This window comes from Mus pahari, chromosome 23 (genome assembly GCF_900095145.1).
Source record: "Mus pahari chromosome 23, PAHARI_EIJ_v1.1, whole genome shotgun sequence".
In the NCBI taxonomy this organism is placed as follows: Eukaryota; Metazoa; Chordata; class Mammalia; order Rodentia; family Muridae; genus Mus; species Mus pahari.
In genome coordinates this window covers 9,562,688-9,575,620 of record NC_034612.1, presented here as the reverse complement: position 1 = coordinate 9,575,620, position 12,933 = coordinate 9,562,688, and positions in this window count along the sequence as shown.

The following is a 12,933-nucleotide window of genomic DNA, read 5'->3' as shown; positions in this document are numbered from 1 at the left end:
AAAGAAAAGAAAGGAAAGAAAGAAGAAAGAAAGAAAGAAAGAAAGAAAGAAAGAAAGAAAGAAAGAAAGAAAGAAAGAAAGAAAGAAAGAGAGAGAGAGAAAAAAGACCCTAAAGATGTCAAAGGAAACCCAGAGGATCATGGAGCCATGGGAACTGAGGCTGAAAGTACATCCCAAGAACACATAAGGGGCAAAAGGGTTCAGGAGGAACCCAGAAAGTGACCTCATGACCTTGAGCAGTTTGGGCATGGTGCCAGCTTCATGGAAGGGCTACTGGGCTATGAGATTCATCCTCAGCCTTGTCTTTCCTGGATTAGATTTGTTTTTGTCGATCCTGCTACTGTGACTTTTTGACTTTTTGGCGGAAAGGGGGAATGGCTACATATTAACTCTGATACTTGGATGGGAGACCTGAGCCTTTAGGAGGCCAGGCCACTAGGCATCTGCATACTATCCGCTGTCTCACAGTCCACTGCAGAAGAATGTGGGCACGGGAGGCAGATCCTCGGTGTGCCTTGTGATAACCCCAGATTCGGGGCTGGGGTTCATGACTGCTCTGCTCAAAGCGGGAGACAGTCTTCTCGTGTCTTCCCTCAGCTTGTTCTGTGCTTGTGTGGGTCAGAGGTCAACCTTGGGCGTGAATCTTCAGTGGTCCAACTGTTCTGTTGGCTTTTTGAGGCAGGGTCCCTCACCGGCTTGAGACTCTAGGAGTAGGTTAGACTGGCTGGCCTGTGAGTTTCAGAGATTCACCTGTTTCTGTTTCCCTGGTAGTAGGGTTTTACAAACGCCTGGCACCGGGTCCAGATGTTTTAAGTGGATCCTGGATCTCAAACTCAAGTCTCCAGGTTTTTAAGGCAACAACTGCTTTACTGAGGGAAACATCTACTCTTGTTTTTATAGGTAGGTTGTTTGTCTGTCTGTCTGTCTGTTTGTTTGTTTGACAGAGTCTTTTATGTAGCCAGGGGTAGCCTTCAACTCATAGTTCTTCTGTATTTGCCTCCCTTGTGCTGGAATTTTTTTTTTTTTAATTCCTAAAAATGACTTCTAAGTCCTGTGGGCTGGCAAGATGGCTAAGAAGTTAAGAGATGCCTGTCACCAAGCGTGACAACCTGAGTTCAATCCCCCGCCGGGACCCACATGGTGGAAGGAGAGAACTGACATCTGCAAGCTGCTTTCCAAGCTCCATAAGCATATCATGGTCTGTGTATATGCATGAAACACACACACACACACACACACACACACACACACACCATGCATATGTAAATAAATAAATGTAATAAAAAGCAATAACTTAAAACAGTTAGTATGAGTAGCCTATAGGCATGAGCAATAGCTACAGCTGATTCCAGGTGTATCCAGACTTTTGACTTTGTAACATGATTCTGTCATCTATAGAGTTCACAGTTGAGATCTATGTATCAAGTTATGTATCTTTTTTTTTTTTTTTAAATGGGGCTTGGGAGAAGACTCAGTGAAATGCTTATCACATAAGCCTGAGGGTCAGAGTTCAGAACCTCAGCATCCATGTAAAACTCTGGTGGGCGTGGTCGCCGCTTACAATCACAGCACTCATAATGAAGAAACTGGAGATCCCCGGGCGAGAACTGGTGAGAACTGGGTTCAGAAGGGACTCAATCTGCCTCAAGAGTTAAAATGGAGACAGATAGAGGAAGAACCTGAGTCTCAAATCTGGATTTGCACACAAACACACACACACACACATACATGCACACACACATATGCAAACATGTTTACACATAGGCACACATAAGCAATCTCTCTTAATGTTCTAATGTAGCTTACAATCTTATGTGAGAGCACACTCGCAGCTGTCCTTGGCCACTTGTGTGCTTCAGGGTAGACCTATGTGGGACTTTTAATTTTCATTTGTAAATGTGTGTGGGGGTGAGACAGACAGGGAGACAGAGAGACAGAGAGACAAACAGAGACAGACAGACAGAGAGACAGACAGATAGAGACAGGGATGACATCAGAGGACAACTTTGGGGAATGGCTTGTTGTTTTCTGCCTTTTTTTTTTTTAAAGGCAGGGTCTTTCTCATTGCCACTTGCCGGGCTGGGTACCCAAGGCTAGCTCACCCAAGATCTTCCAACTGACTCTCTCTCCCATCTCTGCCTCCCATTTCCTCCTGGGAATGCTGGGATTATACATGCAGGTTCCTCCTGCAGCTGGCTTCTCCTGTGGGGTACAGGATCCCAAGGCAGATCATCGAGCTAGTGGAGCACTTGCTTGTACAGATCAAAAATAATTAGAATGCCCAGTGCCTACAGTCCCCGCCCCCTCCCCAACTCTGACTCAACTGGTCTGTGGGGAGCCCAAGTAGGAGGGCTTGAAGCCTCTCCTGGTGAATCTAAGATGAAATAGGATTGAGAAGCGCCCCCCCCCAAGACCCCTTCCGCTTCCCTCTCCTCTTCTCTTTTAAGACCAACCTTGAACTTGATATCTAGCCAAGGCCTTGAACTCTTTTTTTTTTTTTTTTTTTTTTGGTTTTTCAAGACAGGGTTTCTCTGTATAGCCCTGGCTGTCCTGGAACTCACTTTGTAGACCAGGCTGGCCTCGAACTCAGAAATCCACCTGCCTCTGCCTCCCGAGTGCTGGGATTAAAGGCGTGCGCCACCACGTCCGGCTCGGCCTTGAACTCTTGATCTTCCTGACTCCACGCCCTGAGTACTAGAATCCCATGGCTAGCTTTTAAATGGCCGTGTTAGACAGAGGGTCCGCATGCATGGAATGGCTGTGACCCTGCACCTATCTGAAAGCCGGTGTCACTTTAGATTTGTGCTCTGCCTTCTTGCTGGCTGAGGGGGCCTTTCATTCCCCCCACCCCCCAGAATACTGAGCCATCTGGCCCGGAAATGGCTGGGGCTAGCCCAGCCTAACCTAACCCTCCCGCTCTTCTGTGACCTTGTCATCTCTGCCACGAGCGAGTTTGCCAGCGAGGAGCGGCAGTCACAAATAAACAAAAGACAGGGACATGAATCCTGTGCACTTCAGGGCTCCTGGCTCCACTCGATGCCATCAGATACCAGTCTGTTTGCTTTCGAGCGAGGTCTATAAAATCTGAATCCCTGGGCTGACCATTGTTCTGGGGTCTTGGGGACAGAGGGGGCGTCCTTCCTGTTTCCCCACAGCATGCTGACCAGGAAAGACTTGAAGAAAAGGGCAAGAGGTCTGGGGGGTGGGGGCGCGACCATATTAAGCAGCTAGAGATGCAGGCCCACAACTACAATAATAACAGCTTCCGTCAAGCTCCCTGAGTACCAGCCCCAGGGCTCTGGGCTCTATCCATGTCATCTCCCCATGACCCTATAAAGCAAAGATAGTTTTATTGGGTTTTTTTGTCTTTTGTTTTTTTTTTTTTTCTTTCTTCCCTCCAGTGTTGTAGATCAAACCCAGGGCCTTGTTCAGGCCAGGAGAGTTCTCTGCCCCTGAGCTACACCCCAACTTGAGCAGTCTTGTTTTAAGAGGAGAGAACTGAAGACTCTAGAGAGTTTAATCGTTTTCTAGGGCCACATAAATCAAAAGCGAACGGGGTGGGGGGGCGTGAAAGACACCAGTATCTGACTCCCAAGGCAGGCGGGGCAGCGTAGTTATTTATATAATTCCAGCTCTGGGGAAGCAGGGAGTTCTAGGCTAGGATGAGTTACATAGGGAGACTCTGGCTTAAACAAGGCAAAATCAAACCAAAGAAAAATTAGAGTCACCCCCCCCCCAGCTTCACTCTCTTTGCAACGAGAGGGGGGGGCTTTATCAGATTCTCATCTCACAATTCTGCTTAGTTTTATCTCTGAATATACACGCGTCCATTGTCGTCTTGATATTTTGCATAGCCAGCGGTGTTTTCGAAGAACACAAGGGACTGAGTGAACCCCCTGGCTGGATGGGGTTTGTGGAAACACAAAGGTTAATGACCTGCAACACAAATTGGCTGGCTGGAGCGGACTCTCTGCCCCTGGGGCTTTGTCCCTGCCCCTCTCTCCTTTGCCCGCAGGGCCTTGTTCGGTGGGGACAAAACAAACAGGGGCTGTCAGGACCGAATTGGCCTCTTCAGCCACACAATGAGAAGTGGGAGTGGGAACAATTACTCCAGACACAGCCCCGAGGTTTACCTAAATTATCTGGGTAATTGCCTCCATTTTAAGCTTGGATTTGGGCTCTGAAAATCCTGGAGCTTCAAAATGATAAATAATGAGGTTCTCATTGAGGCCAAAGTCGAGAGGGGGCTGGGGGCAGAGAGGGACAGAGAGGCAGTGTGTGGGGTGGGGGTGACTTGTGGTGAGGTCTTGTTTGGGTGGGAAAGCTTGCCTGGTTCACAGAGTCTTCTAGCCTCAGTTTCCTGGGCTGGTCCTCAAAGGGGGGGGTGTCACTTGGAAATGGGGGTGGGGGAGAAAAGGGGAAAAGAGAAACTGAGGAGAGAGGTGATCAGAGGTGTGGGGGGAGGGGAGGGGAGGGGAGGGAAAGAGGAGACAGGAAAGAATGGGAATAAGTCAAGGATAGCTCTTTGTACGCCCTGATTTTGTGTAGGATGAAGTATTCGCTTCAGAAAGGAATAAACATGACCTGTCTCCTCCACTCAGCCTAAAAATAAGTGTATACATACATGTACATGTATACACACACACACACACTCATACATACACATGCACACACATGCATACACAGACACACATACACATGCACACATGGGCACATGCACACAAACATGCACATATGTGCACACCCATGCATACACACACGCACACATACACACACAGGCATGCACACGGACACATGCATACACGCACACAATGCACATGCGTGCACCCCTCCACACATACACTCTTCTTCCATCTCCCACCCTCCTTGATTAACCTTTTTTAAAAGATTTATTTATTATTTATATGTAAGTACATTGTAGCAGTCTTCAGACACACCAGTAGAGGGCATCAGATGTCTTTTACGGATGGCTGTAAGACACCATGTGGTTGCTGGGATTTGAACTCAGGACCTCTGGAAGAGCAGTCAGTGCTCTTAACCGCTGAGCCATCTCTCCAGCCTGGCTGGGTTGTTTTCAACAGAGCACAATGTGCAGGTAAGTGAGGGAGTGTGATCAGGTTTCGTTTGAACTTGACTGAGGAGTACACGTGTACTGTTCATTGAGAAAAAAAAATGTCCTTCCATCCCAAGGGTGGTGGTGCACGCCTTTAATCCCAGTGTTGAGGAGGCAGAGGCAGAAGGATCTCTGTGAGTTTGAGGACAACCTGGTCTGGAGAGAGAGAGAGAGAGAGAGAGAGAGAGAGAGAGAGAGAGAGAGAGAGAGAGTCTTTAAAAGGGCAAAAGAAAACAAACTTCTCTCATGCATCTGGAAGGTAAAGTGGAGGATTCTGGTCCATGCCAGTTGCCCTAGTGCTTAGGATGAGGGGCTGAGACTCTGAGGTCAGCTGGGCAGTATAACCATGCAGTCTCCAAAATGAAACTTGATCTATAGTCCCCAAATCCAAATAAAACTGTAAGCAAGGGGCTGGAGAGATGGCTCAGCGGGTAAGAGCACCGACTGCTCTTCCAGAGGCCCTGGGTTCAAATCCCAGCAACCACATGGTGGCTCACAACCACCCGTAATGAGATCTGACACCCTCTTCTGGTGTGTCTGAAGACAGCAACCAACCATGTACTTATTTATTAAAAATAATAATAAATTATTTGGCCGAAGCAAGCAGAAATTGGGTGAGCAGCGTTGGCCAGAGCGAGCAGAGGTCCTGTATTCAATTCCCAACAACCACATGAAGGCTCACACCCATCTGTACAGCTACAGTGTACTCATATACATAAATAAATAAATCTTTAAAATACAAACTGTAAGCAGGGTTGGGGACTTAGCTCAGTTAGCAGGGTGCTTGCCCTAGCAGTTAGCAAGGTGCTTGCCCTAGCATGCATGCTAAAGCCCTGAGTCTCATCCCACGTAAACTGGGTATGGTATGGTAGCAAATGCCCATGATCCTAGCACTTGAGGCACAGAAGCAGAAGGGTAGAGAGTTCAAAGTCATCACCAAATCGGAGGCCAGCCTAGACTATGGGAGACCTTGCCTTCGAACCAACTAACCAATCAACCAAATGTAACCTTCCTTATCAATGTGAAAGCAAGTGGTGGGTACTGTCTGCCTGTAGGTGAGGTTCTGTGCACCCTGTCAGTGCCTCCTGTCAGGACGACAAGGCATGCTGGAGAGACAAATGGTTTGAAGCAATGGGAGAAGCACTGGGGGCAGATGCAGAGGGTAGTCTGCTCCTTTTTTTTTTTTTTTTTTTTTTAAGATTTATTTATTTATTATATGTAAGTACACTGTAGCTGTCCTCAGACACTCCAGAAGAGGGCGTCAGATCTTGTTACGGATGGTTGTGAGCCACCATGTGGTTGCTGGGATTTGAACTCCGGACCTTCGGAAGAGCAGTCGGGTGCTCTTACCCACTGAGCCATCTCACCGGCCCGGTAGTCTGCTTTTTATATCACACACTCCTACAGGAAATCTTTTTTTCTGCTGGCAGGAGTCCCAGCCCAGTCCTGAAGTTCAGCAAAGGCATTCTGGATGAAGTACCAATGATGACCTCAAGAGGGCGTGCCTGAGTAACTCAGGCTTAAAGCAGTGGCTCCTAACCAGGGCTGATGCTATCAACGTGGTTCAGGGCAGCCTCGGGAGACATCTTAGGTTGTCTCTCAAGGCATCTGTCTAGTGGGCAGATACCAGAGCTAAATGGTGCTACCCCTTCCTGAGTTCATAGCCAGGACATCCCTGAGCTCATAGGACCAGCCAGTTGATGATGTCACCAGTGCCCAAGTTTGAAACCTAGACTGAGGGAGCACTGTACAGAGTTGGGAAAAGGAAGGTGGCAATTTGGCCTTAAATAGTTTGCTTCTGATGAGTCAGGTGACGCGCAGTTGAGAAAGGAGAGGCCAGGGTCACTCCTGTCCAAAAAGGCCACTGAAGATGACACTGTTCTATGATCATAGGAATTTTTGAAATGTGCTTCTGAGCAGGACTTCGGGATCATTCCTCGGTGTTGGATAACTGGTAAGTTTGAGGTGAAGCAGAATTTGATGAGCTTCAGATACGAGGACTGTGAAAGAGGGTGTCAAGGATAATCCTTTAGAGCCATCCACAGGAACCCAGTGGTCCAAGGATGGCTTAGAGACAATGAGCAGAAAGATCCAACCTGGGCATCATTCATCCCATAAGACTCACATCCTCATCCTCACACACGCTCCAAAAATTCTCTACTATCGAGTTACATGCTGGCCCTTGAAGTATTGTAATTAAGAAATCGGTTAAAAAACTACTTAATAATTAAATCAATGAATCGTAATAAAATAATTTAATTAATAGAATGACCAATGAATATGTATACAAAGTATGTGAGTGTGAGCATGTGGATACAGCTCAGGGGACAGATGGGAGTTTGAGTCTCCTTCCAAGCTATGGAGAGAGAACCCCAGGCTGGCCAGTCTGTGACTTTCAGTTCTGACCTCCTGCTGGCACTACACACTCACTTCGTGGCCCAAGAGACGTTAAGCAACTTGATCAAGGTACCAAAGCAGTATTGTAGCAAGGTACAAAAACGGGTCCTGTTGGTTATGACCCTACGTCGTATCTTTGCGCCTCGGTACCATATTTCCCTCCTTCCCTTGCTTTATTTTTGTGCAACTTGGCATAGAATCTGGGGGCAAGCTCTACCATCCACTGCCAGCCCTCTTATTTTTAAGAAAAATATCTCTGCATTAGAAAAATATCCGTGCACTTCTCCGCTGCAACCAGCAGATGGCAGCAAAGGAGCGGCTTAGCGAAGCCATGGGTGCCTGACTCACGTTGGCCGCGACTGCTCTTAGCTTTTTCCCAGGGGAAGAACCCAGAAGCAGCTGTTGCAGGGTCCTGTTTTAACCTGAAGAAATCAAGAAGTGCCAGGAGGGTGCCGCTCCCACTCCAGTCATCTCCAAAGTGGTCCTGTTTAAAGACAGAGCAAAGGACCTGTATCCTCAGCATCCGGAGAGGCAGACACCCACCTACACTTTATGACCCGCCTTCAAGAAAATCCTGGGGGCAGGCTCGGAGTGGAAGAGAGGTTGGTGTGGCATTTGTCTTGAGGGACAGAAATGGGAGGGGGGTGTCTGGTGGGCAGGCTGGAGTCTCTTCAGTCAAGCAGGCAGCTTTCGATTTCATGGATGGTATTTAAAAAAAAAAAAAATCTTGGGGCTGAGCAGGATACAGTCGGGGTCACTAAGGCTGAGCTTACTCGTGGGGTAGTGGAGAGGCCTTCCTCCCCAGTAATCAGAAGGAAATAAAGAAAAACGGACGATGTCCCCTGTGTTTCTTGATCCACATTGTCCACAGCATTTCTGTAGATGGTCATGGATTTTTTTCAAGTAGTTTTTTTTTTTTTTTTTTAGATGAAAAGTCAAAAATTACACAGTAGGGGAGAAAGGTAGAAAACACACACAGGCCCGTCTCTACCTTCTTCCTAATTCGAGGTCCTCTGGGCAGGCTTGGGAGGAAAAGCCAATTACATATCACTGAAAAGGTTCCTGTGTTCTTGTTTTTGTTTTTGTTTTTGTTTTTTCCTCATCTTTGCTCTGACTTTTGGACAGGTGTCCCCCTGCCCCCAGGCCCCAGAGTAACCTTCCCCCAACATCCACACAGGTATTTCCCAAAAGCCAACCCCACCCCACCCCTCTTGTATGTCTTGGTGGAGAAAGTTTGGGGTCCCCCCCCCCGAACTCGGAAGAGTCTGACACTAGAGCACTGAGATTTGGTGGGGAGAAGGGTCGACCTGGGATACAGGAGGAAAAGCTGCCATCGAATAAGATACCATTAAACAGAAAACTAGAATGTCCTGGGGGGTGGGGGGGCAGAGGAAATGTGGCTACCCCCTAACCTACACACTGGTGAGCACTGAAGTCATATCTCCTTCCCCTACTCCCACCCCACCCCAAGCTGGGACCCCAGGAATCTCCCCGACCAAAAAGGCCTCCCCTACAGTTTCCTATACCCTCCACCCTGGTCTCTGGCGAGAAGTAATTTTGTTTTATGAAAAGTAGTTGCTTTTTATTGCCTGGGATAACCTAGAGAGAGTGACCCTCCCAACAGGAAATTAACAGGGAACTCATTGAGGGTGATAATGACGGCTCATAATCATTCGGCTGATAAGTTAATATAACTGATTAATCAACTAATTATACAGGGCCCGAACACACCTACATCCTTCAGCCTTCCATTCAAAATAAGCAGGTGAAGACCAGGGAATTGGGGAGTGGGGGGGGTGTGCTAAAGTTAAATTTAACCTAGGCAAGCCCCAGGCTGAAGGCACCATCTTGAGTGTCTCCTCTCCAAATGTCCCCAAACCTCATTGGTTATTGTCCCCAGAGCAGTGAGTAAGGAGGTCCTTGGTTAGGTTCACACATCTTGGAGTATCTGAACCTCTACTGCCCTTTCAGAAGGCTGTGCACATGTAAACTACATTTTCTGTGTAATTTTCAGGGGCTCCTCAAAGAATAGCCCTATAGAATAGCCAGAGTATGGGCCTTGGGGAGAACAGGCTGGGCAGGGCCCATGGGGGGGGTTACTTTTCCTATGTGGTGACTCCCGAGTTATTAGGCTGTGGCACTGGCTTTCCAAACCTGCTCTTCCCAAGGTTCTCTGCCAGGTTGGGAGAACTGGGAGATAGCTAGAGTTCCTGCCAGGGTGAAGAAGGCCTCTTCCAAGCACAAAGAGATTTAAAAAAAAAAAAAATTCCAAAATGCTGGTTCTGGCGACTGAGATAAATGACAGCACACAAAGGCGACCAGAAGGAAGGAAGTTCTCCCCAAGGGTCAGTTTGGTGTCCTTAGTGTCCTTGACACTTGGAGACTTTGGTGAGGCCAAGAAAAATGCTAGTGTGAAAGAATACAAGTCCAGGGTTGGCTCTGGGGCCCTGGGGAGGACAAGCCACTGCTCTGGGGACCAGACAACTCAGCAATCCGAAACCAGAGCCTAGGTCATTAGCAGGAAACCAAAGTGCTGGGGTATTGAATTTCTAAAAGTGCCAATACTGGGCTGCTTGGGATCCTAGCACTGGTGCGGCTGGTGGCAGGGGCGTGTATACAACCAGATGGCACCATCAGTCTGTACCCTGTTCTAAGGATCCTTTCTGGTCCCCCAGTTTTGTCTCCTATTCTCAAGGCTTAGACCAAAGCTGGGAGACTCAGTAAGAAAAAGTCTTAAGTTTGGGTCCTCAGCACCTTATGCGGGGAATGTGTGTCTAAGATCTCTGGCTTCTCAGCAGAACCCTGGTTTTCACTCCCGTTCCATCTCTTGAAATTAAAGTCGCATTGATGCAAACAGAGGACCTGAAAAACAAACAAACAAACAAACTGCATTTGCAGAGGTTTCTAGAAAAGGAACAGAACAAACTAGCAAAGTATACACAAGATCTTCCTAGAATCCCCACCTGCAGCGCCTGGGTCTGTGTCTGTCCAGCTCTAGGCCTTTGCTCCTGGCTAAAGAGAACTGTAGACTCTGGGGATCCCAAGGGGGCATCTGAGGCTGGGAGCAGGGGACACTCAGCTTCTTCCCTGACCTGCCAGAACGAGGAAGCCAGGATGTAAACCCTCGGCCTGGTTTTGGTTGAGGATGAATTAATTCCTTCCACCTGGCATCCACAGGACCCCACCTCCAAACCTGGAGAGAAGTCGGCATTCCAAATCAAAGCCTTACTTTGACACTGCACCACGGGGGGGATTCGCACCAAAATTACAATCCTGCCCTCTGAAGAATGGAAGCCGCCAATCCCAAATCCCAAGCCGACCCACGATTTCTCTGTATCCGGGACTGCAGGTAGGGACACCTGAGTTAGGAAGAAAGATTGCGTTCTGGTTCTGTCCACCTACCGGCGGAGCTCAGGTTAACGACTTTAAACCGTCTGCTGCCATGTACCACGAACTGCGCTTTCTACCACGGGGCCTGAAAATTGAACGCCCTTTACAGGGTTAATCGTGTGAGTGACTGAGGTCACTTCGTGGGTACTTTCCCCAAGTGCGTCGGGCTAGAGCGTACACACGTCCCCCCCCCCCCTTGCAACGCCATCAATTTCTATCGTGGTTATTCTGTGTGCTTTGAACACCCACATCTGCAACATATATTTCTTGATTATACGCATCTTGATTATAAAACAACCGAGTGCGTTTTACATCCGGAACTGTCTCGAGAATGAAACTCCTAAATCCAAATTGGAAGGGACGTCCGCAGATGGAGCGCACACAAGAACACGCAAACACACACATGGCTTTCTAACACCTGCGGGGGCCCCTGGGCTCAGAATACCAGCATCCCACTTGCTCCTTTTAGGTACCGACTTCTATGGCTTCATCTAGACAATATTAGGCCACTCCTGGAGGGACGCTGGTGGGGGGGACACACAAATACTCCCCCATAGCTATTTTCTTGGCTGGCTGCCAAGAGGCCAAATTTAGAAACCGGCGAGGCAGAAAGTGTGCTGACGGCAAGGTTACAAGCCTCTTGTAGAGTCTCAAGGAGCCTGTCTGTTGGCTTAGGGGAAAGGTCACATCTCTGGTTTTCCTCGAATGGAATTTTTTGAAAGGCCACTACCTACTTCGAAACTTTCACCCACGCATAGGTGGATCTTAGGACAGTTCAGGTTCAGAGACAGACTCTGTGTAAGCCTACACACCACACACCGTACACCCCTCGCTAGTTACTACAGGACAACCTAGACAGGGGGGGCCAGGGGGCTGACTGCAGGGTCGTGACCCCTGCCTGTGCCCAAGCACGCCCTTCGGCCCCTGCAATTAGCGCCAGGAGGTCGGGAAGAACCCGGACGCCTCTCCCCGCAGCTCTAAAGCCCAGGGAAGGTGACCTCAGCCCCTCCCGTCCAGTCTCGGACGCCAGGGCAGCCTGGAGCTGATCTTCCCCACGGGCGGGCTGGTGGGCGGGCGCCGGAGGGTTCTGACCAGCACCCCGCATTCATGACCTTATACCCACGGATCTCCAAAGCACTCCAGTCCTGCAGGTCCCAGCACTGCGGGGATGGGGCGGGGGTCGCAAGGGAGCCTGGTGGTTGCAAGAACTCTGGTCTTCCTTTGTCCCTGTAGACGCGGCAGGGAGAAAAATAAGAAAACCCCAAACTTGGAGTTTATATAGTACAACAACAACAAAAATCTCGACAAAGCGAAGTTGGTCTGAGTTGGGTCTACGTGGGCAGATTTTGTGTGTGTGTGTGGGGGGGTGTCTCTTTATTTGCTACTTGACTTTCCAAAAATCCCTTGGAAATCTCGTCTGAGGCCCACATAGGGATAGATGGAAGATTTGGCTCTTCTGACCGGAGTGAGGTGGGGGTGGGGCGGGGTGGCTTTGGATAGGGTATGTCAGATTGGGGGCGCGGGGGGGGGGCCGAGTGCGACCAGAAAGGGGAGCAGAGGTGAAGACCTCCACGTTCCAGAATCCCGAAGGCTCTGGGGTGTTTAGCCAGCCGCAGTTAGGCAGGGCGCATTCGTGGGTCAGACAGACAGGTGGCACTCGAAGCCAGGGAGAAAAAAAGGAAAAAAAAAAAAAAAAAAAAAAAACAACCCAGGCGCCGGCCCCGAGTGGCCTCGGCAGCCGCCGCCACCACCACCATAAAGCCCGCGGCGAGATTGCGACCGGCGCCAGGTGAGTAATAGGTACAGAAATTCAGAGAGATTGCGAGCGGGTCACCCCCGGTCCATCAGCGCCACAAGAGTTACACATTAACAGCACTATATATAAATAAGATACAGCGGAGATTAAAAGGGAAGAGGAAAGAAAAGAAGAGAGTCTGAGGAGGGGCCGGGGACAGGTTTGGGCACTGTCCCCAAATTTGGGGGATGGAGGAGGAGAAAAGAGGGAAGAAAAATCCGACTGAGAAAGCCAAGCA